The following is a 23096-nucleotide window of genomic DNA, read 5'->3' on the forward strand; positions in this document are numbered from 1 at the left end:
AACTGAAAATTCCTATTTTACAGTGGAAAGAAATAGACTATTTCATGCAGAGGTAGGCACATGGTATTTGACTAATTAGGCTGCTGAGCATTAAGGTGCAGTGAACCATTTCTTACACTTCTTTCCCTTAACACTTACTTCTTAAGGAATAATGAAGGTTACTACAATGTCACCTGCCCAAAGAGAACAAACTCCCCACAACCTCCTTTTGTTTTTACATGTAAATCATCACAAAACAGTCCATATACATGACAATTAAGTCTCTTGCTGCTTTATCAAACTCAGCTGTCAATTACAAATACTTACACAGCATCTTACAAAGTGATTATATTTGTATAAAAGGAGTTGAAATTTTCGTTTCCAAATGTGATGTTAAAAAAGGTAGAGGCATTCCAGACCACTTTGTACAACTACATGCTTGAAAGATGCAACTTTTATAAGAGTTCAATCAAAATTGAAGCTGTGTATTTATTAAGAAGCATCTTCAGCTATTCTCCCCAACACTTTCTGTTTTTTTTTTTAAACAAATATGAGTAGACAGCATACTCCAGCTTTCACTAAAGCCACTGCCCTCTCATTTTTGTAAAGCTTAAAAGCACTGAAAACAAACAGGATTTATTCTAACGTCAAAAACTGAAGAATATTGACTGCTGGCTTCTGTTAATGCCTTTAATGGTTCTTCTTAAGAACAGCAATAAAGATACCATTCTTTGCAGTGCGAAATCCCCTCCTAACTCCACATGTACAGAACAATGCAAGTCTTTAAGACTACATAAAGTCCTCGTAACACAGGAAATTTACCTATTTGTCATTTTCCAACAGCAATGTACGATCACCTGCCTAGGAACTGTTCTTCAGGTGTCAATACTGCAGAATAAAAAAAAAAAAGAAGTTTAATACTAAAAAAGGGACACCATTATGATACCTGAAGTTTGCATTCATTCACAATTTCCAAATCAAAGGCATGCAGGCCACAGAGATTTACTGCAATTTCCCAAGCCTCAAGCATTATTTTACCAATCACACCAAAGTTTACTGCACCTTACATGAGCACCTTGAGCAAAGAGTTCAACGAGACAGGAGGAAGGAGGGGAGGAAGGAGAAAGGAGGAGGGTGAAGAGGCAAGCAGCCAAAGAGAACTTCATTCTCTTCTCCTCACATTTTAAGACGTCCTCATGCTACAACTAGCATGACCACAATACCTCATTGAATTTGAAGTCTCCGTTGTCACACAGAAATAGTTAAATGTAAATGGAGTCAAAGAGGTCTGTCTATGCATGCACGCTTGTATGTGTGTTTTGGAGTCAAGGTCTTGTCTCTCAGTCAAAGCAGTTTAGCCACAGATGCCTGATGCAAGCAAAAAAGTGACTAGAACTGACAGAGGGAGACGATGCTCACTATTGCTATGATTGTTTTTTTAAAGTCATTCATATTGACCAAAAGAGAATTGAGAATTAAACATTAAATCCTTAATATAAAAGGGATTTTTGAACTGCACACAAATTTAAAAAATAGTAGGAAGAACTTCACAATGGAAGTCAACAGCCAGCATTCACCAATTTTCTATTAGTTAAATCTGGGTTTTAAAATTCAATAGTATACTATAGTATAGTCTGTTTAAAGACTAATGCTACATGAATTGATATGCTCTCAATATGCTCTTTTCCCCACCCTCACAAACTCCTCCTAAGTATAAATCTAGGCAAAAAAATTAATATAAATCCAGACATTTGTTTTTAATAGATTCTCTCCCTTTTTACCTTATAGTAATGTAATTATACCAAACTATTTAAATACAAATCCATTCCTCTGATTACTATAGTAAAGTAGCCAGAACAGATTTTATATTGAAGTGCTTTTTTTTTTTTTTTAAATTTTCCTTCTTGCTTTGGTGGGGAGAGGAGGGCCAGGGAGGGGAGAACAACTTCTTTTCACTAGACAGTTTATTTCTAAAATAAATGCTCAAAAGAAATTTATCCAACTCTGAAATATTAAGTGATTAAATTTTCACCATTTTTATACATTTTTAACTAGCCTTATAGTTCACAAGCATTTTTATTCCACTTTTTCAGGGATCACAAAGAATAAATTAAGCTATTTGCCCTGGTTCAAACAGTGTGTCTGAATCAGCATTACGTTTTAAGAACCGTAGCTTGCAGCTCGTACATAATCCAAATCACATCATCTCCAATAGCACTTATGTCAGGCAGTGATTCACATGTGTTACTGCCTTGAATATTGATTGTATGTTGTAGCAAGCTTCTAACACCCACAGAGAGTTCACTGTAGCACTAGAAGTTAACAATGCATGATGAATTATGATGAAGTAGGAAGCATACATAAGTAGTTTTAACACTGCATTTCCTATGTATTTTCAGGAAAGCACACGCTCCGCTTCTTTTGATCACTAATACATGTGCAGTACAACTAGCAATTTTGGTACAAAAAGTGGATGGATTTTTTTAAATTGGGGAGTGAATTCTAAAACGATGCAAGAGATTGAATCTAACATTAACAATTGTAAAGAAAGAAGCAAAAAAAGCATCTTGATATTTTAAAAATGTATGGGAGAGCATGAAAGTAGAATGTTACTAACGTAGCTGAGATTGAATTTAAGTGAGGGCTGGATGCATATGCCATATATAATTATTTCAGAAAAACAAACACCTAGAAGCCTGTGTTGCAAAATAATATTCTTATCTGACAAAAGGAGATCTAAGGAGGACAAACTACAGAAAAAGGAAGATGGTGTGAGCCAAAATAAAGTTCAGATTCTGATTCAAAATTGCCCCACATCTGAGTCTGAACAAAGTTGGAACAAAATCATAAGTTTAGTCTGCTATAGCTAAGAATGATGGCAGCAATCAATCCCTTTCCTTATGTTCCCATAAAAGTATTCCTTCTTTAGATTTATCAAGAAATTTTGATTATACAAACTCAATGGGTTTAACACATAACTCAGTATTGCTGTCCACACTATAGCTCTAATTTCATAGTTTCAGCTATTTACCTTTCTCTTTTGGTCCCTCTTACAGGAAGGGCATTTTTGCCTCATTCCTGGTAAAGAGCTACACTGAAAGTAGATTCTTTATTCTGGGGTAGATTCTTGGAAATACTCAATTACAAACTATTAAAACAAATCACTGTAAATATTTCACAGCTACCTCTACATGACATGCCTCCATGTTATCCTGAAGTCTTCCAATCCCTAATTTGGGCCCATAGTCTGCCTCTTCTTTCAAGGTAACCAATATCTCTGGTCCAAGATGACAAAGCTGTCTGTAGAAAATGAGCTCTTTCTTTTTAAAGGCATCTTTAAGTATAAGATTCAGAAGATCCTCCAACCTGAAAAATACAAAGAAAGTTCACACTACTGAATATACAATAACTGATCTGATCACTCTCTCTTTAAGAGAATGGAAGACAGAAGCAGGAGGGCAAAAACCAACCCTAACACTTGACAAGAAATAGAAACAAAGAATACATTTAATACATGTTTTTTGCAGTAGTATCAGAGAGCTCTACCCATTAAAAAAAAAAAAAATAACCTAAACCACAAATAATTCAGTCTTTACTACTTCCCCTAACAAGTTTCCTAAAATGTTGAAGCCCTCCATGCCTGCTGACTCAAATATGGCCAAGCATGAATGGAAAAACCTTCCTAGAAAGATCGAGAACAAAAAAGCTACATAAATATGTCATTTGTTAGACTGGGTTGGTTTTTGGTTTAGTTTTTTTTTTGTTTGGTTGTTTTTTTTGAGTGGATATCAATTGAGTCTGGTGTAGCAGACTCGAATCAAAGACACATTTAGCACGCTCCTTCACTTAATGAGTTTTCACTCACATTTGCAATTATAATTCTCTGGTGATATCAGCTGCCAACAATAGTGCTCTGTAACACTGTGATGGAAACAAGTTGAGAATTGCAAGGAGACATTCATACTGCAAAGTCCCTTTACTTACCTTTGCTGAACAAGGACACACTTGGATAGTCTGCTAACATCAGCAGTCCAACAATTAAGTCTACACCACGTTACTAGATTGCTGGAGAAGCTGGTAGGGGCCAGGGCACCAAGAGATCTACAGGCAATACAAGGCAAATGTTCCCATTTTAAGGGTAATCCTGTGTGAACACATTCCAATCCTTGCAAAGGAGTATAGTTGCAAATATGACAAATCCTGGCATTCTCATAATACACTTAATTTTGGTAAGCAGAGTCTGGAGGTTGTTACTGCAGCCTGCAGACTTTGATTAAAGTACAGTGTCTCAAAAACATATTTCCCCCGCTGTATAAAGTGAGCTCAACTCCTCCATTGCAATAAAATCCTCAAGGATATCAGACTGAGAAGTGATCTGTACACCAGTACCAATCCTAACCTTGCTCCCAGAGTACATACAATTTTAATTACTTCAAATAAAATAAGCTCGACCCAGCAAGCACGCAAGTCACGAATAACAGATAAGTGCATGGCACTTGGTTTTACAAAGCATCTTTGTCCTTATGCACAAGTTTAAAAAAAAGTTAATTATTGGTTTTGCAATAATACCCAAGAGACTCATTCTTTTAAGTACACATATACAGCCTGCTTCCACAAAGGAAACAGTCCACACAAGAACAGCATGCAATCATGGCATCCACTTCAGGATCAACAATCTCAAAAACAAAACAAAAAAACCACACAACATAAAAAAAATAATACAAAACACCTTTCAACTACTCTCAGAATTATTATCTCTATTTAAAATGTAGATTTCACCAAGTTCTTTTCAGAAAATAATTTTCAGGATTTAGTGACAGTAATTGGAAACAGGCATAATGCACTGGCAAAACAGTTCATTTTGAAAATATTAATCCATATTCTCAAACCAATCTTACATAGTATCTGACAAATATACTTAGAAAATTACTACTCTCAGTCTCTAAAACACCCTCTCCTCTAGAATCAAGCCACCTCCTTCAATAATTTATAACACAACAGGAAATAAAATACTTTTCTAGTCTGCAAATATGCTAGGAGCATATCTGACAAATTTGAGTCATGTTTCCCTACTTGGAGCAATGTAACATTTAAAATTTAGCTATTTGAATACAGTAAAAAGAGAAGGTAGTCAATTTTTTTTTGGAGAACACAGAAGTGACTTTTAGCAGGCATTTTTTTTCTACATCATGAAAATAATCTTTCATTTTCATACTAACTGTTAAAAATTTCGCTTACCAACTACCAAATGCATTAGTCTTCTTTTGCTGGGTTCTATACAGACTTACCAATGTAATCTAAAAAAGTATCATGGCATTCACAGAAGGTTCCTGACAAGCACAAAACCCACCATACTCATGGCTGAGAAAGTCAAAAGGGGAGGTAGAGAGTCCCACCAACTTCTGGAAGGCACATGGAACACATCCATTTGGAATTCATTTTTGAAGATGTGGACAAAAAGATAATCATGAAGAGTTAAAAAAGATTTATCCAAGGCAGAACATACACAACCAACCTCATGCAAAGAGCTGGGGGGCTCTGATGAAAGTTCAATGGCCCATGTAGCATACTTTGACTTTAGGACAGCTTTTGAGACAGTCTCCCACCACAGTCTCACCTGGGAGCTGAGGAAGCCCAAGCTCAACAAACAGAAGGGAAGCTGAGCTGGAAAACTGGCCGGATCTGTGGTTCACTGGGCTGCAAGCAATGGCTGAACGGCCAGCTGCAAGCTGGCAAGGGAGGGCCCCGGCGGCCAACACGGGGCTCCAAACACACTCAGCAGCAGCCAGGAAGATGACACAGACTGCACCCTCAGCAAACTGGCAGGTGATAGTAAAGTAGAGGGGGGCAAGGAAGAAGAGGGGGCTGACACAGTGAATGGCAGCGCTTCTACCAACAGACAGACCACGACAGACCCGAGGACGGGGCCAAAAGAAACCTCATCGGGTTCAAGAAGGAAAAGCGCAAAGCTCTGCGCCCAGGGCAGAAGAACCCCGTGCATCAGCACAGGCTGGGGAGAGCTGGCTGAGTAACAGCCCTGCTGGAAAGGGCCCAGGGGCTGGGGCAGAAGCCAGCTGACACGGGAGCCAACATCTCACTGCAGAGAAGGCAAACTGCAGAGGACTGCAGCTAAGGGATGTTATCCCTTCTCTGCCGGACACTGGCAAGGCCACTCTGCAGATACCAGGTGAGAACCCTCACTTCAAGGAGGTTCCTGAGGAACCAAGGAGGGTCCAGCCCTGGGCTACCAAGGTGGTCAAGGGCCTCCAGAGAGAGGGAGAGGTTGAGGGAGATGGGCCTGTTTTCTCCGGCAAAGAGAAGGCTAGGACCCTCTAGGAGCTGTTTACAGCTACCAAGGCAGGAGCTATAAAGACAGTCAGCCCAAACTCTCTTAGCACTAGCAGACAGGATAAGAAAGAGCAGTGGCCACAAAAGGCAGCATGGAAAATGCGGGTTGCACATCACGACAAACTTTGCCACTAGGAGGGTGGTGAAGCCCAGGAACAGACTTCCCAGGGAGGCTGTGGATTGTCTGTTCTTGGGGATTTTCATGGCTTCGTAGGACAAAGCCATGGCTGACCCCACCAAGTGCTAGTTAGAGCCCTGCTTTGAACAAGTGCTTGGACCAGAGACCTCCAGAAATCTCCTCTGACCATTATACTTACAACTCCATGATCTCATGAATTCCTGTGATATGCTTCCAGCAACTATAGCCTTGTTTATAAAAGTATCCTCAGACATGATGAAGTCAATAAGTCTTTGGAAAAATAATGATCCATAGATGACATTAGTACAGACTTTCCTATAAATAGACAGGTGTTATCAATAGACTACAGTGCTAGCAGCTCCAACAGTTCTGAAATCACAAATATTTAATGTTAAAACTATTTTAATCAGCTGGTGCCAAATATTTTAAAAAATGAACTACAGAGAAAATAGAAATTGCATACCCAAGCTTGCTGAATTTAAATATGCTGCCAAACACTATCCCATGGTCACCTTCGTAGATTCACTAATAATGTTCTTCCAGAAAAAAACCCCTTCAATATTGTAATTTTATGCCAGTATCTTTAAGAACAGCCAATATGAAACATTATTTTCACTTAGCTTGCTTGTAGAAGCTCCCTCAAATTTGAAAAAGGCAGTAGAATGTTTCCAACAGGGCATAACTTTGAACATGAAATTTTTAAAATGTCACTCTTGAGCAATACACAAGGATGCTTTACATTTAAGGATAGCCTTCAGATTTTAAGTCTCTATTTTTCTCTAGCAAGTCTCAATTTTGTTTCCTCCCAGTATTCAATATAGCTTTTCAAATCCTAATAAACCAAATACAGAAGATGGACAGTATGACCCAAACGGTTCTTTTGTCACACTACAAATGCAGAGCATTAGTGATAATCAGAATTAAAGCAATTACAGTAAACAAACAGTTTGGCAGTAATTTAGGAGTCGGACTGGTTCCTACAAGTCACTCCTAGGACCACACAGATTAAGCAACAATTCAATGCAATAGAGAAAACAACTTAGTGAAGGGGAAACCTACGTCATTATCTGACATTAAAATCCTGCTTTTGGGGTACTTTTGGTCCAGCGAACCTTGAATTATCTCATGCTGTCACTGAGTTTCAAAATAAGAACAAGAGGTACTCAATTTAATCAATAAGACCAGTAGCTAAAATGAACTCTCTTCCTTGCACTGACTGGTGTTTTTCACACCTTTTGGTTAACTAACCAATGTATTCATCTAAAAAAACCCAAAAACCTACACCCACATTAGTGGGTAGCGTGCTGCAAGACGAGGAGATCTGCAAAACAAAATAGTTTGTGCTGAAGACAATATTCAAGCTACATGTATTCCAGGGGATCTCACTTCAGAGTAAGCTCTAGTCCTCCCTATGGTCTAAATACCCTTAACCAAATGCATTAGCCGAGTCCAGAAGCAGACCCTGCAATTTTGTTTCATCCAAAATAGTTGATTTGCATGTTCAGCAGTATCAGCAGCAAAGAATGCCATTATCCAGCCTATAGTGATAGGCATTCTGGAGATAATGCACAGTTATTCCAAAGTTAATCCCGAAGCAATTTTTATTAGCTGCATTTTAAGTCACAGAACCTAATCACTTAAATTTTATGCATGCCTGCAAAACACAGGTAATGCATGAATGCAACAATTACATGCAGCCGAGATCTTTGTCACACCTCAAATAGAAAACAACTGCGTAATAACAACATCATTTAGTGCAATTTAGTACTGCTTTATAATTATCTTAATGAGAGAGGCTGTTGCACAATGACCATTCCAAAAACATGAGAGAATACTCACGCCACAGAGCCTGACTAGTGGTGCACTTTCAGGATGGTTTAAATTGAACTTGGTAAGAGCACTGTGGCAGAAGAGTAGTCCTGCTCTCTCTGCCTTCCTGCTGAGGGATTCCCGCTTCCTCCACTGTCACAGGAATTTTATGATTTCATGATGCAAGTTACCACTATATTAGCTGCCAACTAATCCTGGGGGGGGGGGGGGGGAAGAAAAAAGATCAGTTTTCTGCTATATTAAGGTTGCTGATCTCAATTAATGGATGGCAGTACAATCCTTAGCACCAACAGGAAAAATGTACTGTGTAGGGCAGGACTGCCTCTTTTGGTGGCAATAGAGTGCTAAATCCATACAGGTGAATTGTTTAACCACAACAGGAACCTTTCCCTACCCACCCCACCCGCCCCCCGCAAGAAAAAAGATAGCAATTCTTACGACCTCCGATATCAACGTTTTGAGTAGGGAACAGTAACATGAGCAAGCTGTGTATCTCACAGACACAGTAAACAACAACAACAAAAATGAATTTGGCAAAATCATGCTCCCTTAAAGGTAGTATCAACTTTACAACCATTTAGATGTAGCTTCAATACTTCCATGCCTTGCAACAGGAAACTGACATTTGAAAATAAAAACAAAAAAACAAAACAGCAGAGGAACACCAAGTTGCCTTTCACTCTGTGCATCAAAGTTCACCCCAACTGCAAATCTGAAAGCCATCCTTTGGCATTTTTTGTTAACACTGCATGTTAACGTGGAGCTGTTCCCACAGACTTCTATGCCAAACAGTCAGCAGACTCCACCTCCACGGAAATCAACTGAGCAGGACTTACATGGCAATCACTTTTCCTAAATGCTGGAGGGAGTTAGAAGTCTGTCTTACATTACCAATGCTCCACCTGCTGGTATGTGGACAGTACAGATTAGTCCAGAACACATCCTGACCTTGGAGAGGCAAAGACAAACCAAAAGAATGCAAGAATAAACAAAAATATTTCCAAGTAGTCGGTAGCACCTAAAGCACCTAAGGCAAACCCCCCCCTGAAGAACTTGGTAGTATAAAACATTTTTTCAGGAATATTAGTATTCGGAACATTTGAGAAAACCTCTAACCAAGGATGTGGTTCAATCCTCCTTTGATGGCTGGCCATCTACTAACACATGAACATTAGTTACTTCATTAGGTCAAGCGTACAGCTCTGCAGAAAAGTTTGCATGAGAGATGCAAGCCAAGCCCAAAAGTGGAGCTCCCACACAAAAACATCATTAAGGCTGGAGTTTCTACATTAATTTGATTTTATCAGGATTTTAAAGTGAACTTTACTAGAGCCCAAAATAAAATATCATTAAAGCCAGGCATCTCCCCAAAACAAATGAGCCAAAAAAACCCCAAACCAACAAATGCTGCCCACCTCATTTCACCACATTTACATATGAAAAATAATGTGTTTACAAAAATACAAAATAAGCAAATGTGTGGCTCTTCATAGGAATCCTACCATACTCACTTCATAAACCAGATGGTGTTCCCTGAAAGCGTTTTGAAAAGCAAGGATGCTACAGTCCTTAAGACTTATTTCACCTGTTGAAAGCACTGAAATATATCTTTGTTCAGCTTTCCACAACAGCTATCATCTGTTTCAATTGTTTTTTTTTTATAATCCAAAGAAACCAGGATAGGTAACTGAAGAAAACTCTCAAGGTGTTTGGAGACTGACTTAACTTGCAAGTCAGCTATTTTCCTCAACCTCTCCTACATTGTTTACCTGCAAGTCTGAGCCAAGTTACTGAAAGCACTTCTTACAGACACCCACTACTTCTATTCTTTGAGTGACCAACAGCAAATTCTCAAGTCAGTTTTGCAGAACTGTTGTATTTCAAGCAGAAGTGGAGACCATAGTAGCTCAACAGAAATCTTGTAGAAACATCAAGAAATTCTTCTAAAGAATCAATTCAATTTAAAAAAAAAAAAATTAAAAAAAATCAATTTCATGTGCAGTCTGTAATCTTCTTTCAACATGAAGAGTTAAAATGTAACTTGTACTAGAATAATAAGCATCAGCCATGGCATTTCTAAAACAAATACATACTGTGAAAATAGTTAAATAAAAATTAAGCTGTACAATGGGACCAGTGACGGTACACTTAAGGAAATGCTGCAAATACAGGCTTCCAGTCATTGTATAAAATAAACTCAAGCACCAACAACAGACCAAAACTCACCGCCCTTCCACAAGGCCACAAAAAGTCAGCTGCCTTAGGCTCCACTGAAATGCAAGAGAGTATCATAGTTGACGATATTTGTCAAGCTCTGTGTGCAAATGCAATCTCATGTTTAATCTTTCAAATTCCAACTTAACTACAATACTATTTAAAAGTAGAACACCTCAAACTATTCTCCAACTTAAAGTAGCTTAAAAGACAGGAAACATCACAGAGTTACCAATAAACACAGTGCTTCAGTCTCCAATGATCTGAAAGTCCTATATGTGCAAAGATTAACCTGACAGCTAAAATAACTTGATTCTACAGCGTGTGAAGGAATGACTGAAGCAGACCACATAATTCAAGTTAACAGCATATTATAAATGGGCTAAACTATTAAGGAAAATTCTGCAATAGTAGATTTGTAGTGTATCAGTAAATTGACAGAAAACCAGTATTCACCTTTTCATTTAAAGCAGGTGACTTAGGAAAAACATCCCCCTTTTCACAAAAAGAAAAATAATTAACGATTAACAATCTTTGGGAACTGCAGCAGAGGTTTGGTTTTATTGGGATGCCTGGTATTCTTAGGAGAAATTTAAAAGTAATACTATGCGTAACAGCAATTCAAGCTGTGTAAATAAAGGTCTTGTTTCTTAATTTACATGTAAGCAAGAAGACAGGTATTGTTAACCACAACAATAAGGAACTTCACCTGAAAATTTGTGTTGCTTAAGAAAGAGCAACAAATAAACCAGTACTACTCCCTGATACTGTAGTATGCAATTTCACATTAACATACAGCTTCAATCAGTTTGTTAGAACCAAGGAATGTTAAGTACATAGATTCATTTCACTTTCCTGAGATTTTACTGCTCTTAGTTAATATTTGGCATAACCTGACTTTTAACTGAACCACCAGCTTAGCAGTTCCTGATCCAGCTAGTGTGTTTATCAAGACAAGTCATTTAATCACTGTATTCGAAGTGGAAAAAACTCATTGTAAAATTTTGATAAGGCTTTTGAACTCAAAGCAATCATACAGGCTGAAATCAAATGAAGAATACAAGACCAGACACTCATGCCTAATCACATATCTGAGGATAGCAACGACTACATTTATTTTGTAATTAATAATATTAGAAGCATTGGATCAGATGTGGCAACTCATTTTTCAAGTTACAAAGTAATTGAAAAAAATCAGAGGAAAAAGTCAAAATAGACAGATGTGTATTTTAAGCAAAGAAAATATCACTAGTTTCCTTGTTAAAGAATCCATCTTATATCACAGCTGATTCAAGTTTTGAACATGGCAAGCCCTGTGTAATATTATATTTTTATTTTCTGCTATAAAGGCTAGAGATACAGCATACCAATCTTCATAAAGCTCTAGAAGTCACCTTAACTTTTCTTGATATTTCCTTGAAATACTCCCTTGATATATTCAGAACAGATAAGGGACAGGTTGCAGAAGACCTAGCTTCCCTGATAACCAGAACATTCCCAGTGTTCCAGTGACCTCAAAGTGCCTCATCCTGTCAGCAGACGGCTTAGTTATCCCACAGCAAAGGGCTGTGAAAAAGAAGATGTCCTTGACCTACAGGGAGGTCAGAGAGTTAGGGTCATAGAACCACCATCAAGAAAAACATTGCTGAAAACACTGCCTTTGTCTTATTGGGATAAAGTACACACCTGTCAAACTAATATTAAAAATTAGTTAGCAGTACTATTTCTTGTCTTAACCTAATTTGATGGAAAAAATGTGTTTACTTATCCTTCTAGAAGCAAGGGCAATATTGATTACTCTTAAGTTAAAGTTTTACTGATTAAGTTTTCTGAACAATAATTTAAAGATGAGCAAAACTCCAAAAGAAGTAGATTGAAGAGCAATGATGAGAAAGAGTATTTATTTACAAGCACAATCCATACATAATCAGATCATTTAGTTACAAAGTTTATCAGCAGTGATGATAATATATCACGTGGTCTCTCTAAAAAGCTAAAGATACCCTCAGAAAACATGATTAACAATACACATTACACTAAGCATATGAGTATGTTGTAAGAATGTTAAGTTAAAATAATGATGCCTATCAAATATGGACCAGTCAGCCAGCAGAACGAACATGGATAAAAACAAAAAGCAACAGTCTTTAAGCACAAAGGTGCCCATCTCTACGAAGAGCCACAAACACCACAACTTTCATGCCTCCAGCCACAACGCTAGTAAGGATGAGGCAAAAGAAAGGAAGACATGATGGAAAACTCACAGCAATTTTAACTTTAAATACTTCATCAAAGCTAACACTGATTAGCCTAGCAAGACTATTGCTATGAGTACTGACTCTCGGGGTCCAACAGCTGAGACATGCATTAGAAATTCTAGCTAACAGCAGCTAAACAGCTAGACAGGTGACCATTTGCTTAAACCAGAACAGAGTCTGCAGACTGTTCTAGTTTTACCCTTTCGTTTCCAATTTCTATCTTACTAAATAACTCTGTCCTCTATTTTACTATTCCGTTTGTCTGGTACTGCTGAGGATACAGGGAAAGGAGACAGTTTAGTGAAAGTTAAAAAAAAAAAGAAAAAATACCCTGTGCCAGAAGCCCCAAGCAGTCTGTACTCTGGGATATATGCTTAGGAAGCCCATGCACTAGGAGCATTTTCTGCCAAGCAGCAGAAGGTCAGCAGGGCATCTTCTGTTGCCAAGCATCAGCTTTGGGAAACAGTACTTTCCAGAAGGCACAAATTTGAGCTTTTTCCTGTAGGTTATCAACAGTACACAACATACCTCACCACTCACCCAAAACTACGAACTCACACTGTGATTTCTGCATATAGAAGTACTCAGTCAGTGCACTGAACACTCCAAACGATGAACTGAGCAGTTTAAGATAATGCATAGAGAAGAGCTCAGTCTTCAGGAACACTTATGAACACTTTGAACATCAGAAGAATGACGACCCTGTATTTGGCTGAACCATGCTGTATCTGCGGAGAAAACAATGAAGTGAATGAAGAAAGTCCTCTGAGGCTCATCTGACATTTTGATTTATTATACTCATGTTAAGTCTCCAACGTTCATTCTGTACACAGCTCTGACACAGTGAAAGATTTGTTTTGGACTAACTTATTTTATTTCTATATTCTTTATATAAAATGTCCATGTTCTTACAAATTCTGCTAATACCACTTTGATATCTAACATTGTGTTGATTCAGTGTCAAACACAAGAATTAAACAGCCTTTTAGTAGTTTAGCTTCCTCATTCCCACAGGATTCAACATGCCCTCAGACATGAAACAATCTTATCTGGGGCACTTCTTGTGAATATTTTAATCTTTTTTCCTTTATCTGTCTAACCTTCATTTCTGCAGAAGTATAGACCTAATTCCCTCAACCTTCTTGTGCTGTTAGAACTCTTTACTGGTGTTGTTCAGACTGAGACATCCTAAGACAACAGTATACAAGGAGCAAACCGATATTACTGAAGGGTAACTTCAGGCACAGAAAACTTATCTGTACTAAATAAATTTTAAACTGCAAGGTAGGTTGTGCTTCTTCTCATTAAGTGGCAGCTCAGACAAAGCAATGCCTCTTTATTGGGTAGTAGGGCATTCTCCAGTTAGACCAGTTCACTGCTGTTGTAACTTATGGAACTCCCTAAAAAAGAAAAAAGTAGGAACATTTTGAAACAAATATAAACAGGAAAGACTGAGATTGCTAGTGTGTTGATGAAGTTACCAATAGGCTGATCAACAGGATCTCAATACACTCTCTTCCATGTACACCTTATTATTATTATAAATTGGTATTATAACCTTTTTGAAGCACGAATCAGTGGGGGAGGAGTTTTTCCATTTCTGGCTTTTTTTTTTTTTTTTTAAATAATCCTTAGCATTGTGCTAGGTGCTATGGGATCAATCATTCATCAGTACAACCACCCCTTTGTTCTTCTTTACCTTCATCACTCTAATAGTGCATCCAAGCATCAATCTGGAAAAGATCACTAAGCCAGGCAATGAACAGTTAGGCTAGACAGCTATCCAAAAAGTTTTCAAACAAACTAGATAAAATAAATTATGTAAACAAATTATCACAAATACATCTTGCTACCTTCTAGACCATTAAAGAAAAAAAAAAAAAAACCATCTATTGTCACACAGCACATCCGTATTTTCCAGGCACTAACATTTTAGATCATTTTAATATTATTCCATGTTACGCATGCCAAAGATAGATCTGAATAAACTTGCAGGTGAAGTCTATAAAACTGAACAGGTTGTTTTAAGGTTTTCCAGTCCAGATAGGTCTGAAAGTACTGATCTTTTTACTCATGCCAGAAGTTCCCTCTGACAATGGCAGGCATGCTTTCACCATTATATGTGCTTCCAGCTACAAGATTTTTACCTCTTTGTTCCATAGATCACAACAGGAAAAGTCCCCATCATGTTAACTAAACCAAAAACACAAGCAGCATGCAAACCGCATACTCACTTGCACAGTCTATTCAGCTTGTTCTCAATCTGATTATTCAGATTTTTATCTGCATATATATATTCAGATATTTATCTGCATACATATTTTATGTATAAAAATATATTTAAAGATAGGAAGTAAGTATATATGTCTTTTAAATGTGTTACACAGCAAAACCTTCTCTCCATTGGAGTCGATTTTGTACTGACTGCCATCTGCCCATTCCTCCTCCTGTCTGTCTCTGACACAGACTTTGTGCCATCTCGTAAGTGTTTGGGGTTTTTTATAGCACCTTCCTGCACACTTCTTCCAGGTCACTGATACATCCAGTGAATAAACTTAATTGCAAGACTGTTTCCTGGGGCTCCCCAATCATGACATTCCAAATCGACTCCAATGGAGAGAAGGTTTTGCTGTGTAACACATTTAAAAGACATATATACTTACTTCCTATCTTTAAATATATTTTTATACATAAAATATGTATGCAGATAAATTCTACTATTAAATATGTATATAAATATATTTACACACATATTTAAGACAGGAAATAGATTCAAGACTAAGTCAGCCAATACTCACACTTATTTTCCCATTTAAACTGCAGCATGAGCACTAATCACTAGTAGATACGTACAAGAATAAGCATGCAGGTATTTTTATTTTGGGCAAACAATCCACTGCTTCATAGAACTTGACAGTTGTCTCCATTAACTCTATGGCTGTTGTAGCCAAATCTTATCTTGTGTTGAAAAGGATGCTGGGATTAGTTATGTAGTTCCAGTCTGGCCCTTTTATTAGTATCAGGAGTGTTCGTTTCCTAAGTTGTACATGACAGTTGCTTAAAACTCCATCTGGCTTTTTTGATTTACACCAGGAACTTCCGTGCTAAGAGTTTGTGAGTATATTAACTGCACTGATTATTTTTTTCTCCTCTCCTAAAGAAAAAAAATAAAGTTTTCAACAAAACTCTTAAGTACGAACGAACATGTAAATGCCTGTTAGCATTTGGAAATTTAGGAAGTAACAAAGAAAGATTCCGTGCTTCTTTACATAAGAAGGGTTTGGTTTTAAAAAAAAAAAAAGTAGAAAAATAAATCCAAAAGAGCCTTTACTTTACTTTGTCTGCCACTGACCTTTAGACCTGACACCCACTGTATCCTGTGGGAAATTTTTTCCAAGAGCCAACTTTCTTATAAATATTTTAGCAGATTTAAGCATCCAGACTACATTTTATTTGCCTACATCTACAGAATGAAAAAGCTATTGAATAATGACAACATATACGTGGACTTTCATATTCATATAAGTATCTGTAAAGCAATAAAATATAATGTAATGAAATCTTGAATGTACTACATGCAGGTGTTTTTGAAGCTTTTTTTTTTAATGAGGTTTACTCTTACAGTTGCTAAAAGTCTGTAAAATGCATATAAGTGCATTGCTGTTCAGTTTCCTGCATATGGTTTTAAAACACATTTGCATATTCTCCAAAAATAACAAAAGCACTAGAAAAAGCCCATGCATTCCTAGATTTGTGTGGTAAAAGCAATAGTGATAATTCAATTCCCTACTGAAAACGAAAATTCAAGTCCCTCTTAGATGTTTTGCCAAGAAATCTCCTTAAACTCTGCAAGAACAGTTCACTTACAGGAATTTGTTTAGCTTTTAAGCGTCAAAGCACTGCACCTGTTCCTTTTCAGATAACCAGTCTCCTTGTCAAGTCTTATATTCCTCTTGTTTCTCCATTAGAATGCGAAATTGTTTCGTGCAGCATGGAACAGATCACTTGTGGAAAGTCACAGGAAAGATTTCTTCGTTACTTCTACAGGCCACATCAGCACTCCTCTCCAGGTGTGCTTCTCTTTCACATCAACCCTTCTTCCCTACTGTATATGGTTCCACTGCAGAGCTATACATCTTGTATAGTCCTGTACATGACTGTGCTACATCAGTGCTCATAAGGAAACTTTCCAGCTGTTCAAAACAAGCCATGGAGCCAGACAAGGACAACCACATTCACCAAGACAGGTAAGCAGGAATTTGGCTCCCTCACACTACTAGAACACTAACAAAAGGGACCAGAGTATATTTAAGAAACACTTTTTTTTTTTTTTTAAACTGAAACATTAGGTACTGTTCAAAGAAGGTGCCCAATTTACTTAGAATTAAACTATAAACACTGTTACTGCAGGATTTTATGCAGCAAGTTTCAGCTAGATTTAACAAGCAAGAAAAACAGAAGGAATGTTTGTTTTCGAGAGCTTGTAACAGAGGGTTTGCTTCAATTTCACCCATCAAGTGACAGTAACTTCCTTATGCGTGACTAAAGGCTAACTACAACAAGTTTAAAGCATCAGTATCTGAAGGCACAATTCCTCTCGAAGACCTTGTAACAAGGAGTGCACAGTAATAGTATATAAAAACCTTTATCTTCCAGTCTTAATATTATCAAAGCTTCTGTTGAAACTTTAGTCCTTTGGTTTTTATGGCTGTTTTATCACCAGACATCAAAACTGCATTAGTGGTCCATCTATGTATGATACAGATCACGGCTTCTGTCCAGTAAAACCTCTCACTATTAATCTCCACAGCCACATTACTTCACAGTGGTTACAGTTCCCATTACCAAAAGGAGCAGGGGGACAAGCTGGGTCTCACTCCAAGTTACTCCTCTGATGTCTCCTAGGAAGACAGCATTATGCTCCTGGCATAGATCTCTTCGGCATGCTCATAAGAAATTTGCATGTAGACATTTGAGACAACAAGCAGCCAGTAACTATTCAGCTATCAAACCCTACAGTAAGATAACGCCAATGAATTTTCATGCATGAGAACAGCAGGACAGGATGTACAGTGCAAGCTTACATAAGACACAAGGCACTGCTGGGAACCAACAGAAGTGAATAGCATAAATGGCTCAGGAAAATGCTGATGTCACTCGTATACGTTTGGGTTGCGCCAGCCAAGTTTCTCTGATCCTAAAACTAGCCTTTCTAGCTGTTTGTAAAACCTCACAGTTTGCTTTGTTTTACCGAGATCTTGAAAAAGAACTTGTTTTCAAAAACCCGTGTTTCTTCCTAGTATTAAGAAGAGAGATAAAATAAAATCCAAGAAGACTCTAGATTTACTGTAGCACTTAGAATCTAAAGAAAAACAGAAAACGTAATGGAGAACTGGAAAAAGCATGCAATTATGTACACAAGTACTTGTTCCTAATACTTACTGAAAAAATAGTTCAGGCACAACTTATCTGTTTTAAAATATGACCTCTGCAAACCTACTAAGGTCAATGAGACTTAGAGTAGTTACTCAGTGAGCCCTGCTTGCATAAATTAAAGACGCCTAAGGGTAGCTATGAAACCAGGTATTTGATTTTTCCAGAGCACCTACATATTATGAATTAACAATGAATTGCCATTTTACCAGAGCAGCTTTCAGTTTTGTTAAGGAGGAAAAAAAAAAAAAAAAAAAAAAAAATCAAACAACCCCAACTGTGTTGAGCTTGCCTCTTCCTCAACTCATAAAAGCTTTCCTATTTAATGTTAAAACTGATTATAGAAGTTTCATATTAACTCGAGTACACAAGTGAGAACCTATAGATCAAATTACTTTAAAAAAACCCCCTAAGATCTCAGTCAAATAGTGCTTCTTCCTGGTGTATCCTTCTACAATAGATTTAAAAAGGAAAAAAAAAAAAAGGCGCACACAAGTAATCTAGCTGCACGAGTTAGTATAAAGCAAAACTGTAAAGAGGGAAAACTTAGCTCACGCAGGCCAGTATTCACAGCAGCAGCAGTAACTCCCAGCTCTGTGCTTCGCTGCTTTCACCTGTTACTGCAATGGCTGCACACCACTTCAGAGCAGTGTGTGAACCACGACAGGTAATTCCTTCACAGTTCTAGGATTCCTGTATCAAAGTTTTTGCCTATGACATACTTAAGGCATTTGATTTTCTAGAGAGCATCATATAAGGTGAAAGGGAAAATACTGTCCTGAAACTGAACTACTTAGTCATTACGCATGTAATGAACTTACTGTCACTCCCTTTAGTATTTTCTTGCAAATACAGAGGCACCCTGAGATAGCATCAAGTTAATGCAACTACCCAACTGTGGCAAGTACAACTGAATGGTATCACAGTAAGTTAAAAACCAATACTAGAAGTAATTTCTTCATCAGATCAAGTATATCAGAATACCTCTCTTCCAGTTCCCTACCAAAACACCAAATCTAACACCACGTAGCTCAGAGATGCCAACTATCAGAGATAATCAGCCACATTAGAAATTCACAAGGTTTCCTTAGCAGTGGAAGAGGACACCAGCTTTGTTCTAGGCAAACAGGAGGGGAAAACAAACCCACAAACTGTTTGCACTGTGGAATGGCTGTTCTTTGAAAGCATATCAGTGCACACTCTTCATAAAAATATGAAGTGTGAGATGACCACACAGGTTATTAAACGTCTTTTTAAACAAGTGCCTATTTTCATCAAAGTGTAGCTACTACAAGAAAAATCTGCAAGCAAACCACTCGCTTCTTGGCTAGAGCCTCTATGTTTCTATAGTAGAAATAATATTGATATCTGCCTGTTATTACTATAGCAGATAAGCATTTCACAGTCATTAGTATATTTATTCACAGTACGTTTTTGGAAAGCACCACTATTCCTGATTCATAAGCAAACAGAGGACTGATGCGGAAAGACTGATCCAAGGTCACAGAGTAAGTCTGTGGTAAAGCAGGAAACTTCACCTGGTTTTGCCTTCATGCAACTAATACTTTCTGTTAATGAGTCATTGCTGCTCCTCTAAATTATTCTTTGAGCGTGAAGAGACAACAGACTGCCTGTGGCATGCAAACTCTACATGCTAATAGCAGCTTCACTCCAGGGTTTTCTAAAAAAAAAAAAAAAAAAATATCACGCCCAAGGGCCTTGTTCTATACTATGACAGAATCCTACTTCAGCAGTGGGCTGCTGTGGGGAAAAAAGGAGAGAGAGAGAGAGATAAAAAATTAGGTAGTCTGCCTTGTTTGTGATCCAGCTCTCTCACTAGAGAAACAAAAACCAGCCCTTGAATAGTTTTACTCCCTTACGCTACAGACCACCGGGCAAGGGCAAAGTGCAGGGAGGAAGGGACAGTCAACTCCGGAGACAAGTTATGCAAAGCTGGGGGCCGGGGCGGGGGGCAGAAGTCCCACGGCCCACAAAAAAAAAAAAAAAAAGAAAGAAAACCAAAAAAACTGCGGCCAACTTCTGTTCGCAGGTCAACGAGGTCAAAGCGCGGGGGGGGGGGGGGGCTCTGCGCTAGGAACGGGACCCCCGACACGGGGGGGGGGGGGGGGGGGCACGGTGAAGGTTGCGGGGCTCCTCTCCCCCCCCCGCAAGAACCCCATCCCACCCCGCAAAGTGCAAGGGGGCGCGGAGCCCCCTCCCCAGGCTCACCCCCGACCGCCGGAGGTCGGCAGGCTGCAAACCCCCCCTCCCCGCCACCCCGGGCACCCCTCGGCCCAGTTAAGGGCGCTCCCTCGCCCCAGGGCCGCCGGCACGGCCCCGGCCCCGGCCCCCTCCCCGCCCGAGGCGGCGGCCCGCCCGTCCCCACAGCGGGGCGGCCCCGCCGGGGCGCTGCTCCCCCGTCCGTACCTGTGAGGGGAGGAGGCGGCGGCGGCGGCCGGCTCCGCCGCGGGGACCGGGCCGCCTGCGCCCGGCCCGTTTCGAGGCCCCCCGCTGGCGGCCGCCGCCCTCGCTCGGCCGGCGGGTCCCACGGTAGCCGCCCGGTTCGGCTCGGCCCCGGCTCGGCTCGGCCCCGGCCCCGGCCCGGCGGCGGCCGCGTCTCCTCCTCGCCTTTAGTTTGACCTTTTCCGTGTCTCCGCTCCCTGTCCCCGACACACTTTGACGTCACTCCCATGGCAACCAGCCCCGCCCCCTCCCGCCTCGCGCGCGCGCTGCCCGCCCCCGCTCCCCCCTCCCCTCCCCTCCCCGCCTATCTCCCCGGACGTAACGCACGCACGTGGGCGGGCGGGCAGGCACCCGCGCACGCGCCGCCGGCAGAGGCGGGGCCGCCTCCCTCGTGGCCAATGAGAGCGCGCCTGGGCCGCTTCCACCCCGCCCCCGCCGAGCTGGGGCGGGGCGCAGCGGGCGTGGGAGCCGCGGAGTGGGTGCGTGGGGTGCCGTGTGTGCGGGCTGTGCGTGGAGTACGCGGCGTGCGTGGTGTACGCAGCGCGTGGGGCGCGTGATGCAGGGACCGCGTGCTCTTCATGGTTGCGTGGGTTGCACGCGCGCGTGGGGAAGCGTGGATGTCGCTCGCGCTGTACCGTGTATGCCGTGCTGGGGCTGCCACCAGCGTGCGGTTCACCGCTTCCAGCCCGCAAGCCCTAGCGATGCTTGTCGGCGATGTAGGAGGGAGGATTCGGTGGTGGAGCGCGCGGGAGAAAGGGGAAGCGTTTCCCCGCGTCAGAGGGAAAACGAAGTTCTTGCGAGGGATATGTTGCGGCGGGAGCAGAGGCAGAGGGACGTGGAGCAGGAGCGGCAGGAATGCTGGACGCGGCTGCTGTGCAGCCTGGGGCAGAGCAGTGTGTCGAAGTGAAGGCCTCTAGTCCTTCAGTGGAAAGATAAGGGTGAAAGAGGGAGGACGCGTTCTCTCACACTCCTTAATGGAGCGAACCCTTCCCTCCTCTCCAGAGGGAGAAAGGAAATCTTAACGCAGGAATTCAAGTGCTGCCTTTGCTCTGCACACACGTACGCAAGCCAAGCTAGTGCCATCACGGTTTGCCTGCTCCTTTCCATCTCTAGTGTTCTTCCTTACCCCGCGGTGCTTCGGTATTCCCTGACGATCAAGCTGCTTCCCCCGTCCCACAACTTGCAGCACGTTCCCATTGTTTGGGGAGCATATGGGCAATCGCATTTACTTCCTCCAAAATATTTGGCGTAAATATCATCTATGTAATATGTATAACATATGGGAGGCTGCATATCTCAATGCCTCAGTGCACAATGTGGGCATAAATTTTTCATGTGTAAGTAAGTACTTTTCTTCAAATACTGTCAGCTGTGAAAAGGTTACGCACGCACAGCATGCAACCTGCGCAGGGTCTGTGTGTTAAGACTCTGGGTTTGTACCTTGTTTCGTGAAAGGTGTGTGCATTAACAACACGTTATGTATTGTAGGCTCAAAGTTGAGAGACATACGCAGGCACAATATCTAAATATCAATTAGCAACTACACTGCGTCTTTCATCTATTTTATATGTGCCACATATCTGTCGTAGCTCCAAAATGACAGTTTCAAAACGATTTTTAATCAGAAATATTCATTCAGAAATACAATCCAATATTCATCAGAAATACATACTGAGATGTATTCAAAAAACCCTTCCAGAAGGTGGATAAAAGGGCGCAGATACAGTTTCCCTGTCTTTGAAATGCATGATACCTTTCTCCCAGAGTATTAACAAACCACTTTAAAACCTATCACGGCAAGAGCAGGATCTGCAGTGGGAATTCATACACAGTCTGCCTCTTGCTCATTTGAAGGCAGAGATTTAATAAGGAAATTATTTTTAAGAGAGCTTTTTAACTATCACTGAATTTGTGAGATGACTCATTTCTCATCAGCCCAACTGGATTTAGTGTTGTATTACCGACTGCCAGCAAAACACTCAAATTTGGTGATATTCAGAGCAGGAGTGTTCGGCTCTCGCACAGGTGCAGCGTGGTGTGTGTAGGGTTAGGTGCTGACCTGCTCGGTGAGGGTAATGCCGGCCCACCCCGGGGACCCCGTGCGTGGATCTGCTGGCTTTGCCCAGCGGTTCTGGTAGGTGGCAGCCCTGCTGGAGCTTGCTTTCTGATGGGTCTCTTTTTTCTTCCAGTCGCCAAACCACGAGCCTGACTATGGCCGGCTTGCAAGGCTGTGAAGGCTATGAGTTTGGGCAGTCAACAGTAACCAGGAGTGACCTTATTTTAATGTACTGGACAACCATCTGGGGCCGATGTGACTGTCAACCACGATGACCTGCGTATTCAGACACCAGGACTTAGGCCTTCATATTTGTAACTCTGGAAAACTGCAGTGTACGTGTTACTGATCCCCCCCCCCCCAAAATCCCTCTTGA

At 40.5% G+C, this 23096-nt stretch overlaps 1 long non-coding RNA gene across 1 annotated transcript; it reads right to left on the reverse strand.

The window, feature by feature from the left end:
- Positions 1 to 255: 255 nt before the first annotated feature.
- Positions 256 to 8500, reverse strand: LOC128142244 (uncharacterized). The gene is made up of 3 exons (XR_008235325.1): positions 8306 to 8500; positions 3165 to 3345; positions 256 to 867 (listed from the first exon to the last, which is right to left on the reverse strand). It is a non-coding gene; the product is annotated as an uncharacterized LOC128142244 (long non-coding RNA).
- Between the last annotated feature and the right edge of the window lie 14596 nt (positions 8501 to 23096).

This window comes from Harpia harpyja, chromosome 5 (genome assembly GCF_026419915.1).
Source record: "Harpia harpyja isolate bHarHar1 chromosome 5, bHarHar1 primary haplotype, whole genome shotgun sequence".
NCBI classification, from domain to species: domain Eukaryota; kingdom Metazoa; phylum Chordata; class Aves; order Accipitriformes; family Accipitridae; genus Harpia; species Harpia harpyja.